Source organism: Budorcas taxicolor, chromosome 16, assembly GCF_023091745.1.
Source record: "Budorcas taxicolor isolate Tak-1 chromosome 16, Takin1.1, whole genome shotgun sequence".
Classification (NCBI taxonomy): Eukaryota; Metazoa; Chordata; class Mammalia; order Artiodactyla; family Bovidae; genus Budorcas; species Budorcas taxicolor.
The window spans coordinates 33,050,500-33,073,901 of record NC_068925.1 but is presented as its reverse complement, the minus strand read 5'-3'; the positions used below and the strand labels follow the sequence as shown (position 1 = coordinate 33,073,901).

The 23,402-nt window shown below is 43.7% G+C and overlaps 1 protein-coding gene across 1 annotated transcript in view; it reads left to right on the top strand.

The window, feature by feature from the left end:
• Positions 1-23,402, top strand: part of KIF26B (kinesin family member 26B) — a 509,132-nt gene that overhangs the window by 14,892 nt on the left and 470,838 nt on the right. The gene's annotated exons all lie outside the window — the stretch shown is intronic.

Below are 23,402 nucleotides of genomic sequence, written 5' to 3'. Positions count from 1 at the left end.
CCGTAGGGAGCACCGCAGACACCGAACTTGGCATTTCCGCCCTGGCTGAGTGAGGGAGACCAGACTTCCCCCAGTGACTGCGCATGCGATGTGCAAATCTGAGCGGCACCCGGAATTTGGGTTTATCTGCCTCCCAATCCAGTTTTATCTTTCTCAGACAGTTTTCTTTGCAGTTATACTTTGCTGATCCTATCGCATGGATTCCGCCCAGACCCTGTGGAGAAGTCTGGAAATAAAGACACCCTCCCCCGCCAAGTAGGATTTCCTGCCCATAATCTCAGCTCTCAGCGCTGTAGCTGCCCTGGGTAGAGAACGTTGTTGTAAACTCTGTAGAGAGAATCGATGTTCTTATGCTGCTCTATAGGTGAACATTTCAGAAGGCTCAGGGGTAGAATAAGTTCTTTTGATAAGCAGAACTATATCTAAATGTGTTTTAAGTATTATAGACTGCCTTACAGACGAACGACTACTTAGGTACATCTTTTCTACTTAATGGAGTTTAAGCTCATTGTTGTCGTTGACTGCAAAAAATTCTTGTTAAAAGTTTCAGTTCTCCACACAGCATGTTTTTAAAAGCTTTCTTAGTCCTTACACAAAATATCTTTATTTTTAAAGCATGAATTGCAGATAACCATTTAAAATCTACTTTGCCACCACAGGGGTGAAAAATGTAAACGTTGAATAATTCTTTATCTAATCTGAGTGCTGTCTGGGATTTGTAGTTGCTAACTCAGGATTTCTTCAAAGATAACATAGGAATTTATAGGGCTTGAGGTTTTCCTGTGAAGTTATTCCATCTTTTAATTAGCGGTGATGAGCAGCTACACTTTCCCATGAAACGCGATCATCTTAGTTATAGCGGTTGCTTTCTTTAAAGCTGTAATCACTATTTCTCTACTCCCTCCTCCATCTACCTGGTGGTTTCATGCAGAAGGAGGAGACTTACTAATTAACTGATAAGAAACCACCACCACCAACAGCAATAACAACCAAAAGCTACTGAGCTATCTAACCAAAGAGTTATACATTGCTCAGTTGTGTCCAACTCTGTGTGACCCCATGGACTGTAGCCGGTCAGGCTCTTCCATCCATGAAATTCTCCAGGCAAGAATACTGGAATGGGTAGCCATTCCCTTCTCCAGGAGATCTTCCCAACCCAGGGATCGAACCCAGGTCTCCTGCATTGCAGGCAGATTCTTTATCATCTGAGCCACCGGGGAAGCCTCTACAGAAAATACGTAGTTGAATTCAGGCAAATGACTAGTAACTGCCATTATTTAATGAAAAATAATCACCTGCTTGGTTCAGGTGTGTGTCTTTTCATAGAAGGATGTCTCAGTCCTGAGCACAGCAGCTGAAGAGGTGGCCTTAAATGTCTTCCCTGTGGACCCACAGCTGTGAACATCCCTTGTTTCTGCCCAGCCAGGCAGTGTGGTGATGGGAACTGAGGGAAGGGTAGAAGGGAGAGGAATTAGATAGAAGGAGAAGGAGGAAGGACAAGAGAGTGGGTGAGAGAAACAGAAATAAAAGGGTGAGCAGCTGTAGGCATTGGAGGCTGCCTACAGTCCCAGATGTTGAGGTGCAATTGGGCCTCTAACGGTAATAAGCACTGTGGCCTTGGGCGAGTCACCCAGCAAGCTGTGCTTTATTCCTCTTTTGTAAACCAAAGGGGTGGAATTAGTGGTCTCTAACTGCCTGGAAAATCCCATGGACGGAGGAGCCTGGTGGGCTGCAGTCCATGGGGTTGCAAAGAGTCGGACACGACTTCACTTTTCACTTTCACACATTGGAGAAGGAAATGGCAACCCACTCCAGTGTTCTTGCCTGGAGAATCCCAGGGACGGGGGAGCCTGGTGGGCTGCCGTCTATGGGGTCGCACAGAGTCGGACACAGCTGAAGCGACTTAGCAGCAGCAGCAACTGCTTCCAGGCCTGTGAGTCTCTGAAGCTGGAGGGAAACCCCAAGACTTCATGGAGCCTAATCTTTGTCCCCAGATTCTAGAGGGATGTGCTTGACAAAGTCCTAGATGGATTACTGGCTGAATCTGGAGCCTGAAGCTGTTCCATGGGTTGGCACATCTGTGGGAATCCCACCCTTAGTCAGCCAAGGTGTGTCTCCCTTTTTCCCATTCAGAGGAAGATACTTGTTGGCATCACCGTGGCTGATATTTCTGCCTTTGGAATTTTGATTGTATTAATAAATTGACTGACAGGATTCTTCCTATTTCTTTTTTCCCCCTAAATTTATTTGCATATAATTTTTAAATTTCTTTTAAAATTTTTCATTTTTAACTGGAGGATAATTACTTCACAATATTGTGTTGGTTTCTGCTGTACATCAACATGAATCAGACATAGGTATACATATGTTTTCTCCTTCTTGAACCTCCCTTCCATCTCCTACCCCATCTCACCCATGTCAGTTGTTACAGAGCACCAGATTTGTGTTTCCTGTGTCATATAGCTGTTTCTTTTTTTTAATATATATATTTTATTGAAGTATAGTTGACATACAATGTTTCAGGTGCACAGGAAGGTGATTCAGTTATATAATATATATATAATGTATATTATATATACATATATTATTTTTGGAATTATTTTCATCATAGATTATTATAAGATATTGACTATGGTTCCCAGTGCTATACAGTAAACCTCTGTTGCTTGTTGCCTATCTATTTCTTAATTAGAAATCTAGCATTCTATTCATGCTAAGTCAAACAAGTGGAATCAAAATGTCATAATATTTTTTAGTTAGGCAAAAATTCATGTTTTCTAAAATATATATATTATCAGTTCAGTTCAGTCGCTCAGTCGTGTCTGACTCTTTGCGACCCCATGAATTGCAGCACGCCAGGCCTCCCTGTCCATCACCAACTCGCGGAGTTCACCCAAACCCATGTCCATCGAGTCGGTGATGCCATCCAGCCATCTCATCCTCTGTCGTCCCCTTCTCCTCCTGCCCCCAATCCCTCCCAGCTTCAGAGTCTTTTCCAATGAGTCAACTCTTCCCATGAGGTGGCCAAAGTACTGGAGTTTCAGCTTTAGCATCAGTCCCTCCAATGAACACCCAGGACTGATCTCCTTTAGAATGGACTGGTTGGCTCTCCTTGCAGTCCAAGGGACTCTCAAGAGTCTTCTCCAACACCACAGTTCAAAAGCATCAATTCTTTGGCGCTCAGCTTTCTTCACAGTCCAAGTTATACATATATACATATGTATACAAAAGCTTTTCTACTATGCTTGATAAAATCTTGAGAAAAAACCTTAAAAAAAAAAAAAGGAAGAGATGGAGAAATTGGAGAACATAAATGGGAGCACTGAATGTGACAGGAAAAGTGAAGCAAACTAGAAAAAAGTAAAAGATCATATAGTCCAGTTGTTTTTAAACATAACTGGTCATTAGAAACATATCTGCAGCTCTGGAGAAAAAAAACAATACCTGAGCATTTGTATTTTTCAAAAAATTTCAAGATAATTCTGATATGCATCTGAATTTTAAAAAGTGATTACAGGTTTTCCTGTTAGATTCTAGTTTTGGTGATATAGAATTCTATTATTTTTCTGTTGATCAATCATGATACAGTGGTATTAAGTAAGTAATAGTTACATAATCACAATGGTAAAAGATGTTTATCAATTTTCACAATCAATAGCCAAACAAAAAATTAAAGGTAATTATACTTGCAAGCCACAATGGGAAGGAGATTAACTTAACAATATAAAATACATGCAATTTGTGGGAGAGCAGGGGATCAAGCAGAGTCATGTGGCAAGTAGAAGTGCAGACACGCACAGGTTTTCATGCACCCAGTCAGTCTGTGTCTTTTGGTTGGTGCATTTAATCCATTTGCATTTAAGATAATTATTGATATGTATGACCCTACTACCATTTTCTGAATTGTTTTGGGTTTATTTTCTGTAGGTCTTTCCCCTCTCTTGTGTTTCCTGCCTAGAGAAGTTCCTTTAGCATTTTTTGTAAAACTGGTTTGGTGGTGCTGAATTCTCTTAACTTTTGCTTGTATGGAAAGCTTTTGATTTCTCCAGCAAATCTGAAGGAGAGTCATGCTGGGTAAAGTATCCTTGGTTGTAGTTTCTTCCCTTTCGTCACTTTGAATATATCATGCCATTCCCTTCTGGCTTGTAGAGTTTCTGTTGAGAAATCAACTGATAGCCTGATGGACATTCGCTTGTATGTTATTTGTCATTTTTCCCTTGTTGCTTTTACTATTTTACCCGTCTTTAATTTTTGTCAGTTTGATTACTATGTGTCTCAGTGTGTTCCTCCTTGGGCTTATACTTCTTGGGACTCTCTGTGCTTTCTGGACTTGGTTGACTATTTCCTTTCCCACATTAGGGAAGTTTTCAGCTATTATCTCTTCAAATATTTTCTCAGGGCCATTCTCTCTCTCTTTTCCTTTTGGGACCCTTATAATGAGAGTGTTGGTGTGTTTAATGTTATCCCAGAGGTCTCTTAGTCTTCATTTGTTTTCATTCTTTTTTCTATATTCTGTTCTGTGGCAGTGATTTCCACCATTCTGTCCTCCAGGTCATTTATCTGTGTTCCTGCCTGAGTTATTCTGCTATGGATTCCTTCTAGTGTATTATTTGTCTCTGTTTGTTTTTTAATTCTTGTAGGTCTTTGGTAAACATTTCTTGCATATTCTCAATCTTTGCCTCCATTCTTTTCCCGAGATCCTGGATCATCTTCACTATCATTATTCTGAATTCTTTTTCTGGAAGGTTGCCTATCTCCACTTCATTTAATTGTTTTCCTGGGATTTTATCTTGTCCCTTCATCTGGGAGATAACTTTCTGCTTTTTCATCATGATTAACCTTCTGTAATATGGTTTTTGTTTTAGCCACTGTGAGGCTGTGGTGCTTCTTGCCTCTTCTACCTGCCCTCTGATGGATGAGGCTAAGAGGCTTGTGTAAGCTGCTTGATGGGAGGGACTGGCGATGGCAAAAACCGGGTCTTGCTTTGATGGGCAGAGCCTTACTCAGTAAAGCTTTAATGCAGTTTGCTGCTGATGGGTGGGGTTGTACTCCCTCCCTGGTAGTTGTTTGGCCTGAGATGACCCAGCCCTGGGGTCTATAGTAGGGTTAATGGTGAGTTCTAATGGTTAACTCAAGAGGGTTTATGCCAAGGGGGACCTTCCAGTGCCCCTGTCCCTGGTGAGCCCCTGCTGACCCACGCCTCCACAGGAGGCCCTCCAACACAAGCAGGTAGTTTTGGTTCAGTCTCCTGTGGGGTCAGTGCTCCTCTCCTCTGGGTCTTGGTGTGTGCAAAGTTTTGTTTGTGCCCTCCCAGACTGGAGTCTCTGTTTCCCTCAGCCTTCTAGAAAGCCTATAATCAAATCCTGCTGGCCCTCAAGGCCAGATTCCCTGGGAATTCTCAGTCCCTTTGTCAGATCCCCAGGCTGGGAAGCCTGACATGGGGTTCAGAACCTTCACAACAGCACGAGAACGTCTTTGGTATTATTGTTTTCCAGTCTGTGGGTCACCCACCCGGTGGGTATGGGATTTGATTTTATCATGATTGCACCCCTCCTACTGTCTTGCTGAGGCTTTTCTTTGTCTTTGGACACGGGGTATCTTTTCTTGGTGGGTTCCAGTGTCCTCCTGTCAATGGTTTTCAACAGCTAGTTGCAATTTGGTGCTCTCTCAAGAGGAGATGAGTGCACTCCTTCTATTCCACCATCTTAAACAGGAAGCCATATAGCTGTTTCTTAATGAAGCTATTTACTGTCTTCTGTATTTGTGAGTGGAAATCAACTTGGCAAACAAAAGGACATTTGATTTTATGAGAGCAATTTGATAAGGAATTTTGAGAAAAAGGATTGCCTTAGATATAAGGATTGCTTATAGTTAGTCTTCCATTAGGAAATCTGCCGTACTTACTAGGTTTTAGGAATGATTTGTGAGGAATCTCACTAGATAGCACCAGAATTCCAATCATTTCATTCATTATTCTTAAAAAAACTACATCTTAATGTTTTTGAAAATCTTTTTCCCCCTTTGCTTTATTCTTCTCTTTTCTGCTCCTTCAAATCTCTAGACAAGGTCATAATTACTTAGACCAGTATTTACACAGCCCACGCCCATGACTTGGGTCTCATAATCCTGTTGTTTGGATGCTGTGGTCTGCAAAGGAGATGGCAGGTAGCAGATGCTGAGTGAACAAGGCCCACTTAGTTATTAACAATTTCATTTTTCATCTTTAGCACTAGCCTAGGTTGCCTGTTTAAACTGTCCACTTCCTGGGAAATGTTTTCCTAATTCTTCTTTCAACTACAATAATTTATATTTTTGTTATAGTCTAAACACAGCTTAGGGAGGACAGATATTAAAAGCAGGCCTTCATTTGGTCTTTCCCAGACCAAAGCACGTTAGGACTTGGGGGCAGACACAGCAGGAGCAGGTGCAGGACAGGGGAGCAGCAGGCATACCCCTTGTTGCCCTAGTTCTCCAGCTCAGTTCCCTGGTGCCCAGTTGTTGTTGCTGTGTAGTTGCTTAGTTGTGTCTGACTCTTTGCAACCCTATGGACTGTAGCCCACGGGCTCCTCTGTCCATGGGATTCTCCAGGCAAGAATACTGGAGTGGGTTGCCATGCCTTCCTCTAGGGGATTTTCCCAACCCAGGGATCGAACCTGGGTCTCCTGCATTTTGGCAGGCTGATTCTTTACCAATGAGCCACCAGGGAAGCCCCTTGGGGGGCACTCACGTGTATCCTGCAGTGCAGCAAACCCTACGTGTGTCTCCCTTGATTCTGTTCTCAGATACCTTATCCTTTATTTTTCCTCTTGCTCTTTCTTCCTAAGTTCGCACATGTAATTAGTTGTGAAGTTTCTAGGAAGAAGTCTTTCTAACAGGCGGTGCATGTGCCTGTGTGTGCATGTACACACTTGGCGGGAGCCCTCCAGGAAGCCTACACGTTGATGACACGGTAGACATCCTGTCTCAGGGTTTTAGACATTGTTAGGCCGAAGCTTTTTATTGGAGGTCAAGGCAGCTGATAAAGTGGGGTGTGCAATTAAAAGGGCATTCAGCACAGAAGGATGGCTAACTGTCTCAAGGGCTGGGAGTGCAGGAAGGGTTGACAGCTGTGAGGCTGCTAATGATGGCTTCACGAGCATTTTTTTTTTTTTTTTTGCAGCCAGGGTGGTAAATGTAATACAAAGGCACTGTTTTAACGTGCCTAATCAGCTCTCGGCTTCCTGTGAGAGGCATCCACTTGAGGGAGGAAGTTGCTGGTTGTGGGCATTTTTGTGGGGGCAGTTTGTGCTAATTTACTTTTTTAAATAGAGTACTCATGGTTATTAGCGAATCTCCGTAATACCCATCTTTGTTGGTCAGGATGAGTGTGACAGGATGATGGCAAGGTTCAGGAGGTTTGCCCAGGGTCACCCAGAGAACCTCATGCTCCTGCCTCTCCATCAGTTTCTAATAGGATTTATTTACGCAGTTGTTTTGCCCACGTGGCTCTCCTTGACTCTGAACCCTGAGGGCACAGTAATCAAATCTTATTAATTTTACTGCGCAGACAGTGATTGTTTTCTCCACTACATGAATTATCCAAAAATGTCTGGCCTTTGGAATAAAAAAAATCTCCTTTCCACTGCTGTGTGATGAAAACCTCAATGAGGATACGGCAAGGTGAGAGAGGAGGGGGATGTTGGCAGTGTGTAGAGGGTGGGAGGTGATGCCTGGGTTACTCCTGGGAAGAGTCAGGATACTGTCCCACTGTCAGGGCCTCCTGTTCTTAGAAGAGTGAGATCCACTCTGATCTTCCCAGGGATCAGCGTGTGAATAGCTCCTTCATCCAAGTGGATCTTGGTCTAGGATTTATATGGGCTGGCTAGCTTGGGGGATCTTGAATTTCTTGTTAGTGGATAAGTCCTTGTTTTCGCTTAGTTTAATGTTGTTCCGTTCACTTCTCATCTGGCAGAATAAGAGAGGACGAGAACGCTCACTGGATGCGTAAAATGATGTCCCAGGTAATCAGGGAGGAAACTTGTTAGCACCATCAGGAACTAAACTGAGAGGGCAGCTTGAGGCTACTTCCCCAGACACGGGCTCCTCCAATTTAATCTCTCCCTTTATCTGATAGTTGATACTGTTGGTGCTGCTCTGCCTCTGCTATTTGGTGAGATGGTGACATATGATCACACCCAGGATGGAGTGGGGTCCGGAAGTATAAAGGACTCCCTCCCTTTAAAGGCTTGGAATCGCTTCAGTTTGAGGTGAGAGGAGAAATGCAGTATGTGAGAGGCTGGTTTCCAGTCATTCACTGCAGAGTAACAAGGAAGCAGGGTGGTTTTCCCCCCCATAGACAATAATGAGGTCCTGATAATTCTGGAAAGAAATGGAGTTTGTGTTCATCACTCCATTTAAGAGCACCCATTAGTATCTTTTTAGTAGGATCCTGGGCTTTCCAAACCCTCTTTATAATTCTCACACTGGGCAAAAGTCAACATAATATGTCAGTGTAAATGAATGCCATTATTTTTAACACTGTACATCACCTTTCCTCCTGGAGACTTCAGAATATCCTTTTTAATCATTAGCATTTTATAATCATAGAATGAGAGCATAGAAGGAACCTTAGAGGTTATGCAGTGTTGCTTTACTTTAGTAATTAAAGCCTGGGGCCAGAGCATCTGGCTTAAGCCTTTGCTCTGTCGTTTATCAGCTCTTGAACTTGAAGGACATTGCTCTCTGCCTCAGTTTCCTCACTTATATAATGGTGTTAGTAATAATTGCTTCATAGAGAACTGAACAGATGTTTTTCCAAAGAGGATACTCAAATGTCCAACAGGCAAATGGAAAAGATGCTAATCATCACTAATCATCAGGGAAATGCAAGTCAAAACCACAATGAGATATCACCTCATATGTCAAAATGGCTATTATCAAAAAGAACATAAATAACAGATGTTGGGGAGGATGTGGAGAAAAAGGAACCCTCCTACACTGTTGGTGGGAATATAAATTGGTGCAGTCACTGTGGAAAAAAGTATGGAGGTTTCTCAAAAAAACTAGAAATAGAACTGCTGTGTGACTCAGCATTTCCACTCCTAGTATATCTGAAAAAAACAAAATCACTAATTTGAAAAGATACACGCATACCAGTGCTATAAATATTGTAGCATTATTTACAATAGCCAAGGTAAGGAAGCAACCTCAGTGTCCATCAGCAGATAAATGGATAAAGATGTTTAAGATCTTCAATTTCATTCCACACAATGGAATACAACTCAGCCATAAAATAGAATAAAATTTTGCCATTTGCAGCAACATGGATGGATTTGGAGAGCATTGCAAAGAGTTGGACACGACTGAGCGACTGAACTGAACTGGATTGATGCTAAGTGTAGTAAGTCAGCCAGAGAAAGACAAATACTGTGTAATATCACCTATATGTGGAATCTAAGAAATACAACAAATTAGTGAATATATCAAAAAAGAACACACTCACAGATTAAGAGAACAAACTAGAGATTACCAGAGGGGGAAGGAATAGGAATAGTAGATTAAGAGGTACAAATTATTAGCTACAAAACAAACTACCAATACAAGGATATATTGTATAACCATATATAGCCAATATTTTATAATAACTATAAATGGAGTATAACCTTTAAAAATTGTGTATCACTGTATTGTATGCCTGTAAAATATACTATTACATGGCAACTGCTCTTCAATAAAAATGCACTTAAAAATTAAAAAATAAGATTAACATCTAAAAAATGGCTTTGTAGGCATGTTTTATCTGGCACATAGTGGGTAAGCACTCATTAAATGTTAGTATCCAAACTACCATCTTATAGAAGAGAAAAGTAAAACTTACGTATCTAAAGGGTGACCTCCTTTTCCCAGACTGATTCTACAAAATGAACATTTGGTTTTCATTCTCTCATCATCCATCTCTGTGTCTATCTATCTGTTCATCTGCCTGCCAACATTTCTTTGGCCTTTACCATGTAAGTATATGGGGCTTCTCAGGTGGCGCTAGTGGTAAAGAATCTGCCTGCCAGTGGAGGAGATGGAAGAGACATGGGTTCAGTCCCTGGGTTGGGAAGATTCCCTGGAGTAGGAAATGGTAACCTGCTCTGGTATTCTTGCCTGGAACATCCCTTGGACAGAGGAGCCAGGCAGGCTATAGTTCGTGGGGCCACAGAGAGTCAAACACAACCGAGTGACTAAGCATACATGCACACATATAGGTATATGGTCCTGGACTCCATGCTGAGGATAGAAAGATGGTCAAGACAAGTGTTGCCCTTGGGTCCCTCGCAGGGACCACAAGGTGGGTGGAGTTGGTCGAGAATCAATGGGCCGAGGGTGGAGTTAGGGGCCCACAGGGAGCAGCTTCCACTGCTCCAGGCCACTGTGCTGGACTGTTGGCACTGCTTTTCACAGCACCCTTCAAGATGTGTCAAGACATGATACAGAGTGGGATGAGATGGTTTCCTAGAAGAGGTGACAGCTGAATTGAAGCCAATAAGATGAGTAGGAACTGGTAAGTGAAGGCTGAAGAAGGTGAGACATTCCAGGGAATCTTATGAAGAAAGAATAAGCCTTGAGGGTCTTCCTAACCCCCAAGAAATGCAGGGTAACCAGCCAACCACATTGCCCTCATAAGAGGTTCGATGACAACATTAGATTTATAAATCAATGTTAACAAGTGATGAGACTGCCCTGGTGGTCCAGTGGATAAGAATCCACCTGTCAATGCAGAGGACACAAGTTCGATCTCTGGACTGGGAAGATTTCACGTGCTGCCGGAACTAAACCTGTTTGCCACAACTACTGAGCCAGCGTGCTGCACCTACTGAAGCCTGCACGCCTAGAGCCTGTGATCTGCAACAAGAGAAGCCACCCAATAAGAAGCCCGAGCCCACAACAAAGAGCCACCAAAACCAGAGAATGCCCAAATGTGTAGCATTGAAGACCCAGCTCAGCAAAAATAAAGGAAGAAAAAAACAAGTGATGATACAACATAATACATCAGGATAGCAGTATAATACCCATGTTCATGACAGCATTATTCACAGTGGCAACCCAGGTATCCATCAGTGGATGAGTGGATGCACAAAATATGGTATATACACAGTGGAATATTATTCAGCCTTAAAAAGGAAGGAAATTCTGACTCCTGCTACAGTGGAGATGAACCTTGAGGACATTATGCTAAGTGAAATAAGCTGGTCACAAAAGGACAAATTCCACTTATATGAGATACCTAGAGTCACCACATTCATAGAGACAGAACAGTGGTTGCCAGAGCCTGGGGGAAGGGAGTTGCTTAGTGAGGGAGGGGTTTCAGTTTGGGAAGAAGAAAAAGTTATAGAGGTGGATGGTGGTAGTAATTGCATAACCATAAGAAAGTACTTAAAGCTACTGAACCGTATACTTAAAAAGATCAGTTTTCTGCATTGTATATTTCAACACACAAGCACACATAAATAGCAGTACAAACTGTGTCACAAAACAGTGTTCTGAGGGACTAGACCTGTGGACTGCCTGATCAGGGAAGATTGCATCCAGGAAGGGCTCCTGAACACTATGCGTGATGACATTGGTCAATCTAACCACTGAATCTTCCTAAGCATGATATGTGCAATATCACAGTGAATCCTCACAGTCATCCTAGGAGTGAGGTACGGTTACTGTCCCCATTTTACAGATGAGAAAACTCAGTGAGGTTAGGTGTCTGGACCAGCATCCTCACCCCTCCTCACCCCCTTCGCTGTGCTGTGTCTCTGTGAGCCCTGTTATAGCCCCTTAGGAGGAAGGTGGAAGATAGTGCAGATGTGGGCCAGGTGAGTGGCCTGTGAAGGGACGCTGGAATACTCCTTGCCCTTGCTGTCTCTTCTCTTAGTTCCACTTGCCTTCTGAGAAGAGGACTGTCCATGGCCAGCCAGAAGCCCGGCAGCTCCTCCCTCTGCATGTGCCATGGGAGAGTGTGTGTCACGGGCAGGACCCACGTTACTCTTTTCTGCAGGCACCAGTGTAAAGCAATTGTTTTACTTGTGCCTGGAATTGTCTGAAAGTTTTACACTGCCAGTTATCATCACTGGGTAAACACATTAAGCTAGCAAATAAATCTTTGTGAGGGCAGCACATTAAATGGTTCCCTGCATAATAGTTATTAATATGTTACTATAATTGCTTTGCACATTTTGCAGTGAATTAAAAAAAATGGCTTATTAGTGATTGGGTACTTGACAGCAGTATGTTCAATAGCAGCATCGCTTTTCTGAATTTGCCAACACATTTTGTGGGTATTGCTATTTTGGAGTTAGACCAAATGGACCTTTTTAAAGATCAGATAGGTTCATAAAACCTTCTATTTATATAGTTGCTTTCTTCGGGTTACTGTACTGGGCTTTGGCCACTTTCCCCCTTCTTTCTCACAGCCTCCCTTTAAGGAATGTCATGGCTGGATGTAGGGTGTTAAGTGTGTTTTGTTTAGTCGTGTCTGACTCTCTGATGCCATGGACCGTATCCCGCCAGGCTTCTCTGTGTATAGGATTCTCCAGGCAAGAATACTGGAGTGGGTTGCCATTTCCTTCTCCAAGGGATCTTCCTGAGCCAGACAGGGACTGAACACGGGACTCCCGCACCGCAGGCAAATTCTTTACCATCTGAGCCTTCAGGGAAGGATATAAGATAGTCTGTCTTAAATTCATTTAATAGGTGAAAGAAAGAGAGACCAAGACGTTCCCCCTGCCCCCCACCCCGCTTCCCATTCATTCAGCAACTGTTAATACTGCATATCTTCTTTGCTGGTCACTATTCTAGCCCTGGACTCTTGATCAATGTCATCCATGAGTTTAGGTCAGGCCTAAGACTCCTTTTCTGAAGCACTGCTGCTCTGAGCTTATGGAATTTCAGAGGTTATTGAAATTTCTGCCTTTTTACATGTGTCTGACACTTTGCAGGTTGAGGAAAGGGAATTTTACCAAAGCATAACATTCCCGGTGACTGTACCCACAGTTGGCGTGACACAGCCGTCAGGCCATAAAGCACCAAAGCTTTTCTTGCAGAGGGCTCCTTCAAACCATTCTTATGGACTCTGGCTAACTGGGAGTTTCTTTGAGGAGCCCATTTCTCATTCCTTTCTGCCTTTCCTAGTTAAGGCTTTCCACAAGAATGAACAGCTGTTAACAGTGGCTTTTGTCTTAAGCAAGGCCATAGACAGTACAGTAACTGCTTTCAGATGCTGCTGTTGTGACCCAGATTTGGTCCTATGACCCAGAGGTGAAAGGCTACATATTCCATTACATCTTGGAGCCAATCAGACTCCAGACTCCAGTGTATTTCAGCAGAGAAAGGAAGCAGGATAGGGTGATGTATACACCAGATAGCAGCTCGAAATAGGTATGGGAAAATCCAGGAATGGAGCTTCCATTTCTGCACATGTTTTTGTAAAAGGCACCACCTATGTTAATACAAAAATACCAATGATGTAATCCTGTATTCCTGGAATATAGGCTGCATATGGCTACAGTCTCTGTGCATATTACATGTGAACAAATTGAGTGGGCATATATATGAATTATAGAGTAGTTAGGCTCGGATTCATTTTTTTCCCCTTGGTTAATATTGTTTAGCTCCACCAAAGAATGAGTTTATAGGGCTGGAATAAGAATCTCAGAAGGCTGAAACCCATTTCCTTTCCAAGTCTTAGGGCCCTGTATTCAGGCTCATTCACTGTGGGTGGCTGGTAGGTCACCTGTGCTGTGAGTTATGTTCCATGACTCAGCTGAGGTGCTGACATGATCACAGGGCAGGGAACTTGAAAGAGGGAAAGTGGACAGGAGGCAGGACAACCTTTTTATTTTGAGGTACTAGGTGGTTCTTTGTACAATTGCCAGCCAAGGGCAAGTTTCCTTCGGCTGAGATCATTTGAGACTCTGTTGAGACTTGAAAACAACAACAAAAAAAACCGTACAGGAATTAGAAGACATAATTTTGAGGCAAAGTGTAGAAAATCACTGAATCCAGCCATGATTTGAAAATAACAAAGAAGCCATGATCCAAGTTCGAAGATCTATTTTATTGTATTAATGTTTCATCAGAAGCCTCTTTTTACTTGCTCCATTTCTGAAAGTTTTCTCTTCCAGCCTAGAGTTAAAGGGGAGAGCTGGAAGCATGGAAGCATGACTTTATTTAAAAGTGGTGAAATTTTATCCTGAGAAATTTTATCTCAATATTTATTCTGTGAGATACTGGCATTCTTTTTTTGTTTGTTTGGAAAGAAGTAGTTTCAGATCCATGAAGGTCATATGAGGATTAATGAGTAAGTGGAGTGTCATATACTATGGAAGGGGACCAGAGAGTTAAGGAAAGATGCATCCTTTGGGTGTGTGTGTATGTACATATATATGTGTATATATATGTGTATATATGTGTGTGTATATATATGTGTATATATGTGTGTGTATATATATGTATATATATGTGTGTGTATATATATGTATATATGTGTGTGTATATATATGTATATATGTGTGTATATATATGTATATATGTGTGTGTATATATACATATATTCTTTTTCATATTCTTTTCCATTATGGTATGTTATGAGATATTTAATATAGTTTCCTGTGCTATACAGTAGAACCTTGTTGTTTATCCATTTTATATAGAGTAGTTTGTATCTTAAGCTGCCCACTCCTTTCTAAACATTTTTGGCCGCACCACGAGGCATGTGGGATTTTGGTTCCCCAACCAGGGATCGAACCCATACCTCCTGCATTGCCAGTGCAGACTCTCAAGCATCGGACCACCATGGAAGTCCCTTAAACTGCACACATTTGATGCGAGGCTGGCGGTTGAAGGCCTAGAAGGTGGGGAAGGTTCTGAAAGGTGTTGTAGAATGAGTCATATGTTAGCTACCCCCACAGAGACATCAGCTAGGCAGGGGGAGTCTAGCTCAGCTCTTTCATGCTCAGTATAAGGGCTTTGGGCCTCCCAGATGGCGCTAGTGGTAAAGAACCTGCCTGCCAATGCAGGAGATATAGATGTGGGTTTGACCCCTGGGTCGGGAAGATGCCCTGGGAAAGGGAATGGCAACCCTCTCCAGTATTCTTGCCTGGAGAATCCCAAAGACAGAGGAGCCTGGCAGGCTACAGTCCATGGGGTCACAAAGAGTTGCACACGACTGAAGTGACTTAGTGTGGATGCACGCATAAGGGCTTCAGGCACACCTGGTGTGTCCATTCTTCCTTTAATGGTACCTTCGGCTGCAGTGAAAGAAGTATGGCTGACTGGATGGGTCAGCAGGTCCTCGGGGCCCCGTGAATTTCAGATGATTCTTCCTGTGACTTTTGTAGGTGATGTCTACTTCTGAACAGAGCCAGGTCTGAATCTCGCCGGTGCTCCTGTGACTAGGTGGCTTGCAGAGAGCTCTGCGGTCGCTTCTGCAGGTCATCTGCTATAACTTTTTGCAGGGACACAGGGGTGTGGGCACTCCCTCTGTTTTTTAAAGATAACCCTGTGTGTATTGATCCCTAAGTCCCTCTGAGATAACACTATCTCTTAATAAAGGAACAGTGCTAAGTAACCCTATTTAGGGCTTCTTTTGGGGGAGAAGACTGTGGGATGAAATGCTTGTGAAGATCCTGGGCTGTTGTGGGTATGTTTTAACATGACAATGCACATGGCTGACACTGATGAACGTCCTGTGAGCAGCTGGGGAAGCCAGGCCAGCCTCCTCCTCAGCCCTCTGTGTGAATGCCATCTCACTCCCTGTGACATGAAGGGGTAGGACCCACGGCCTTTTGGTTTTGATTTGCTTGCCTTGGCGTGTGTGTGTGTGCGTGCATGTGTGCGTGCGTGCTTCTTGCTGTCTGATGAGGGCTGTGGCGGTGGCTGGGCCTGTTTCTATTAGCACAGCCACCCTTCAGTGAGACAGGGAGAAAATCGCTCTCCAGAACTGAGGAACCCACAAGCTTGATGGCCTTGGGTCCCTAGGAGTCCTTGAAGGTGAGGCTCAGGCAGCAACGAGAGCTGTCTCTCGCGGGGGACCAAGGAGCCAGGCCCTCGCTGGAGTGTCTGGACGGAGACTGTTTCTTCTCTGAAGGGAGTCCCACATGGAAGTCAAATCTCCCCACCCCTGCGCTGCCCCAGGAAGGAGGCCTCTGCCCTAGAAACATTTCTTGAGCCGCTTATTCAAATGGTTCTAAGAACATTCAGGAAGTATTTAGAGCAACTACTATGTGCTGGGCATTTCAGTAGGAGCGTGGAACTTTCAGGTACTGACTTTGACCTGGGACATGTTATCATGGATATCGGGCTGAATTGTAAATTAAGGGGACCTATCCTTACAGCTTTGGTTTCTGTCCAAGGGCTTTCTTAGTCCTTTCAGTGAGCAGATCTCAGGCTGTCCCTTTAGTCAACAGTCTCCTGCTGCAATTTATTCCGAGTTGTTTCTTTTTTTTCTCTTTTCTCTCTTTTGGCCATGCCTGTTCGGAATCTAGTTACCTGACCAGGGATTGAACCAGGGCTCCCTGTGTTGGGGGTGTGGAGTCTTATCCACTGGACCTCCAGGGAAGTCCCTATGTTGCTCCTTTTTTAATTGTGGTAAAATGCACATGACATAGAATTTGCCATCTCAACTACTTTTAAGTATACAATTCAGTAGTATTAAGTGTGTTCACTTATACAACCATCACCATCATCCACGTCCAGATCTTTCTCATCTTTGCAGACTGAAACCCCAAACCCATCAAACAACTACTTCCCATCCCCCACTCCCTGCTCTTAAGTTATTTTGGAACAAACTAGTGTTTGGTACACTCCAAAGAATGTTCTAAGACAGAGGTCCCCAACCTCCAGGATCTGAGGTTGATCAGAAGTAGAGTTGATGTCGGGCTTCCCTTGTGGCTTAGCTGGTAAAGAATCCTCCTGCAATGAGGGAAACCTGGGTTCGATCCCTGGGTTGGGAAGATTCCCTGGGTTGGGAAGATCCCCTGGAGAAGGGAAAAGCTACCCACTCCAGAGTTGATGTAATAATAATAGAAAAAGAGTACACAGTAAATGTAATACCTATAAGTCATCCCCAAACCCTCGCCCCACCCCAGTGCATGGACAAATTTGTCTTCCATTAAATCAATCCCTGGTGTGAAAAAGCCTGGGGACCGCTGCTCCAAGGAGAGAGACCCAAATGACATCATTAAAACTCATATTCACATAATCACTCCTCAAACATCTATTAAACTCCTCATGTGTGCCCCGTACCATGTGTTACATGCTACAGATGCAGAAACAAATGAGATTCAGACTTTGGTCCCAAGAGGTTTACCAACTGGTAGGGGAGACAAGCATGTAAATAAACAAGCCCCCAGCCTCTTGTGATGGCTGCAGGGCAGGTGTGGAGGGGAGAGGGGAACAGCTGAGGCAGTGTCAGGAGGATCAGGGTGGACCCTCCTCTGAGCCTTGATGGACAAGCAAGTGTTGGCCTTGACAGCAGAGGGGGAGGAGGGCATTCCGGAGAGCAGCAGCTGTGAGAGCCAAGGCCTAGAAGCACCTGGAGCTTTGTGTGTACGGGTGTGTTGGGGTGGGAGGTGAGCACTAGGTGCAGGGTCTTGTGGGCCTGGCCGAGGACCAGACTGCGTTGTAAACAGGGGATCAGATCTGTGCTCTAGGATAATTGCTGGTAGCCGCAAAGAGAAGAATTAGAGGGATGCCAGACACACCTGGCAAGAGACTGTTGCGAGAGCTTCCCTGCTGGCTCAGTGGTAAAGAATCTGCCCGCTGGTGCAGGAGACACGGACTGGATCCCTGGTCCGGGAAGATCCCACTTGCCACAGAGCAGCTCAGCCCGTGTGCCACAACTACTGAGCCTATGCTCTAGAGCCCGGGGATCACAACTACTGAAGCCCGAATGCCCTAGAGCCCTTGCTCTGCAACAAGAGAAGCCACGGGAGTGAGCAGCCTGTGAACTGCGACTAGGGAGTAGCCCCCTCTCATCCCGGCTAGAGAAAAGAGCCTGCACAGCAATGAAGACCCAGAACAGCCAAAACGAATAAAATCCATATAAAAAATTAGATTTATGTATAAAAAAAGACTACTGTGAGATTTTAAAGGAATTTGCTTTCACTGGAACTTTTGTTTCCCTGCGAAGTATTTTGAGGATGTCAGAGCCTCCTCATGTCTAAGTTGGGAGGGCCTTGTGTCTCTCCTGGGTTTGAACATTCAGCCTCAGAAGCTGGAGGTTGTCGAGGAATGGCTAAGAGGGTGTAGTCACTTTTAAAACATACTGATCTGCTTGTGCAGTCCTGAGGACTGTGTTCGTTTTTCTGCCTGAGGTGGGTGTGCAGTTCCTGGGCCAGTGTTCACCATGGACATGGTGAGAGACGGGAAGCAGAGAGAACCACAGCTCAGAAAGTCACCCCCTTGCTGCTGGCCAGAGCAGCATTTGGGGTCCCCTGGAGTCAGTGAGCAGAGCCTTTCCTCTACTGTGGGGAAGACCATGGTGGGGTGGCGCGCAGGGTGGGGTGCTCTCCCCTCCCCGAGCCCGCCGGTCTGAGAGAGGCCTGAGAGCTGCAACAATGATTGTGCCAGAGAGGAATTTGCCAGAGCTCTCAGCCATCTTTCCACATGAAAGTTTCTTTATCTCTTTCACACACAAATTCAAACCCTTTCTTTCCTTTAAATCACTTTTGTGCTGTTTAACCTCTTTACCCTGATTTTCTCCCCCTCCTGTCTTGCTCCTTTTATAGTAGTTTCCTGCTAATGGATCACCTGGATAAGATTGCCCCTGGCTTTGTGAGAGTGGCAATTAGCGCTCACCCAGAGAAGGCTGCTGGTTGCTCGGCGGCCTTGGTGTGGAGGATGGATTGGGCCTGGCTCCTTTCATCTGAAAGTGGGTTATCGATTAGCACGGATGCCAATTTACTGCACAGGCTCTTGCCAACCCCTCTTGATCTCATTATGGTGTAAATTTTCAAGATTGTATCACATTAGCTCAGGAGAATTCAGGAGAGAATAGCAGTAAAGTAAGAAATAAAAAGGCCGTAAGAAGACAAATATTTCTTTCGTTACAATCCGGATAAAAATAAACATGGCTTCCCTCAGTGATGTTCTGAGACTGGTGTGTGCGTATGTGTGTGTTTATGGAGGTGGGTTGTTTATAAGGCATGGTTACACCCAGCAACAGGTTTTAAAGTACTTTATGTCTTTAACTGATGGGACCATGCTGTATAGGAAAGGGAATTCTACTTAGTGCTCTGTGGTGTCCTAAATGGGAAGGAAATCTAAAAAAGAGATATATAAATATGTGTGACTGACTCATTTTGCTGTGCAGTAGAAGCAAACACAACATTGTAAAGCAATTTTCCTCCACTGAAAATTAATTAAGAAGAAAATACTTGACGTCTTTAATCTCTTCTTTTGATTCCCTTTAGGATTGATTTTCTTGGGAAAATTATGATTTTAGGGAAGAGATGAGACCATTAGGTGTATTTGCCATGGCAAGATTCCCCTAGTCTCAGCTGAAGACCCTTGGATGGCAGAGGAGGGAGTGCTGGCCACCATGGGCTGGCTGATGCTTTTGTAGGCTGTGATGATTTTGTAGGCCAGACAGTCTGTGTGTAGGCCAGACTGTTGGACAAGTAGAAACGTGAGATTATTCTTTTCTGCTTCTAAATAGTTTTATTAAGGTACCATTTACTTGCCATACAACTCACCAGTTTTAGATATATAGATCAGTGGATTTTAATGCTATTTCCAAAATTTTGCTGCCATCAAATTTTAGAATATTTCTGTCATTCCAACAAGAAACGTGTCCATTGTCAGTCACTCTCTGTTGTCTTCATCCCCCACTGCCATAGGACACCACTAGTCTACCTTCTGGACATGCTCTATACACGGAACCATATAATACATGGTCTTTTGTGACTGACTTCTTTCACCTAGCACGATGTCTTCAAGGTTCACCAGGTTGTAACATGGGTCAGAACTTCATACCTTTATTATCAGATAGTTTTCCATTGTGTGGATATGCACATGTTATATGTCCTTTCATCAATTGATGAATATGTGGGTCATTTTCAGTTTTTTGCTATTATGAAAAATGCTATTATAAACATTTGTGTATCAACCGTTGTGTGAACATAGGGTTTCTCTTCTTGAGGGTAGATACCTAGGAGTGGCATTGCTGGTCCTTATGGCAACTCTGTGTTTAACATTTTGAGAAACTTCCAAACTGTTTTCCAAAGTGGCTGCACCATTTACATTCCCACCAATGATAGATAAGGATTCCTTTCTCCGCATCCTCACCAATAATTGTTATTGTCTGTCTTTTTTGCCCTAGTATATATGAAGAGGTATTTGCATTGTGGCTTTGGTTTGCATCTCACTGATGACTAATGTGGTTGAGCATCTTTACATGTGCTTATTGACCATTCATATGTTTTCTTTGGAGAAATGTCTAATCATACCTTTTGTCCATTTAAAACAATTTTTATTTTTTATTTTATTTTTGACGATGCTGGGTCTTTGTTGAGCACAGGTTCTTCACTGCGGACCGTAGGGGCTGCTCTCTAGTTTCGGCTCATGGGCTTCTCATTGCAGTGGCTTCTCTTGTTGCAGAGAACGAGCTCTAGGGTGCGTGTGCTTTAGTAGCTGTGCCACATGAGCTCAGATGCCTCCAGGCATGCGGGATCTTCCCGGGCTAGGTACTGAACCCGTGTCCCCTGTGTTAGCAGGTGGATTCTTAACCACTGGACTACCAGGGAAGTCCTCTTTTGTCTGTTTTTTAATTGGGCTTTTTGTTGTTGTTACTGAATTGTAAGAGACCTTTATATACTCTGGCTACGTCCATTATCAGATATATAATTAGTCAATATTTTCTCCTGATCTTTTCACTGTCTTGATGATGTATTTGAGGCACAGAGGTTTTATTTTTGATGAAGTTCAGCTTACCAGGTTTTGTGCTTTTAGTGTCGTATCTAAAGAAATCGTTGCCTAACCCAAGATCATGAAGGTTTATTTTTATATGTTCTTTGAAGAGTTTTGTAGTTTTAGCTCCAGCTTAGGTCTCTGATCCATTTTGAATTAAGATCATTCACTTTTCCTGCAATAAAAATTTCTCACAAACTCATTGAAGTTTCAACAAGATAGATTTTGAACACCACTGTGCATTTTCTTTTCTGTACCTTATTTTTTAGCAAAACTGAACATGGTGGCCATTACGTGCTGGGTAGAGTTAAGATTGCAGGGACGGTGGTGAGAGTTGGCACATGAGCAGGCAGGGAGTGGAGATTGTGCCAGAATCTCTAACACCTCTTCGGAGGGGTGGGAGAACTGCCACATGAGCGATTCGGAGGTGGGAGACGGACTGCAGGACCTTGGCACTCAGCGGAAGAAAGCTTGCCCTGTTGACCAGCATCAGAGGTGACAAAGCAAATGAATCATCAGAGAGAGGCTGGTGGCATGACACAATTAAATCATTGTGGCACCAGGGCAGCCTGCCAAGTGAGCTGTCAGAGGGGCAGACAGTGATCGGAATTTTTGCTGAGGTGCTGTCATGTAGTTATTTGATAAAGCTGTCTCTCTATTCTTGCTTTCAGTGTTTTGTTTTTTTTTCACCCTACCCCTCACCCTCCTGCAAAAGGCACAGGAGCTATATCTTACGTACAGGTCTGGTTTACCTCCCAAGTCCCTCCAAGGATCAGATATGACTTTGGGGGGAGGGCAGGAGGGAGGGTGAGATGCTGGCCATATTTTTAACCAAACACCAAGACTAGTGACACAAGATGGAAATCACTAGACTTAGTGATCTCATAGGATATTCCCTCTTGAGGCATAAATCGAAAAGGCAAATTGAGTGGTAGGTTGTCAAGAGGAAGTTTAATACTCTGTAATTTGAGCTCTAGGCCAGGTCTCAGAACACTTTGGGCACATTGCCAGGAATAGCTTAGTCCTCCAGTGAACCAAGTGACCATGGAGAATGGTTGTGGGTTAGCCTTGGGGTCTGATCCTATACATACACACACAAGCACACCCTGTGTGCACTCTCCCAGGAGGCTGACTCATGTTTAATGTTCTTCCAGTCGTCATTTGATTTTAAACTCTTGGGGGAAAGTATTGAAAATCAAATAGATTCATCCTTCCTGCATAAAAATAAGAAAAAGGCCACTATTTAAAATTCTGAGTTTAAATATAGAGCATCAGTTCTCATCACAACATGATTTATCCGTGGTTTACCTTTAGAGAGCAGTTTCTCTTTGGTACAGTTGAGATGGGCTTCTCAGGAACTCTTTTATTAGGGTTGGAAGTCAGCCTGCACCTGAAGTCCTCGGGAACAGAGGTAAGTACATGATGGACCGTTTTTAGCAAACATGGTTGTTTGGTTTCTTCGTCCTAAACCTGAGAGGATTGATGGAAGTTTATTACTGCTGCAGCAGATAGAGATGTATTATTGAACATGTCTCTTGTCTTCACTGAAAAAAATCTGTCGAGCAGTAAAACACTCCTCTGGGTATTTAGATCCCTGTACAATGGGAAACCATATGAATCTAGCTTGGAATCCAGGGCACTCAAACCCACAGTTAAGTTTCAGAGCCAGATTTCTTTTTTTTTGTTCTCTGGGGTTATGCAAATTATCCAATTCAAATTTAAGTCAGCTCACATTTTTGAGACCCTGCTGTGTGCTAAGGTGGTGGAGATACTAAGACTTGTGGTTCCAGCCTTTCAGAATGGTATAAAGAGGGGAGAGCCTGGACAGTATCCAGAGACACAAGTTGTGTTGGGACTTAGCGACTCCACACATCCTTTCTTAGGTCGTCTTGTCACTCTGAACGTGAGCTTTATTCTCAGTCAGCAGCACTCTGATGACTTTTTTCTCTCTGCAAAGCCTGAGGGTGGCACATTCCTTCTGTCACAGTCATCTGGTAGTTCCATGACCAATGTCAAGAATTCCTGCCACCAGTTTACTTGCATTTCTAGTATTTATATTTTCTGAAAATGGGTCTTCTTCTCCCAGATGTGCTAGTTTTCTAAATGATAGCAACAGGGACAAGATTCCCCCCTCAAAGAGTCATGGACTGAGTTGGGATCTGGAGATGTTGCAGGAACCCCTGAGCTCTGGGTGAAAGCTCCTTGATTAAAGAATGAGTCCTGCTTCCCTAACCTTGGGCTTCCCTGGTATCTCAGCTGGTAACGAATCTGCCTACAATGCAGGAGACCCCGATTTGATTCCTAGGTTGGGAAGATCTCCTGAAGAAGGGATAGGTTACCCAGTCTGATATCCTTGGGCTCCCTGGTGGCTCAGATGGTAAAGAATCCTCCTGCAATCCAGGAGACCTGGTTTTAATCCCTGGGTTGGGAAAATCCCCTGGGGAAGGGAACAGCTACCCACTCCAGTATTCTGGCCTAAA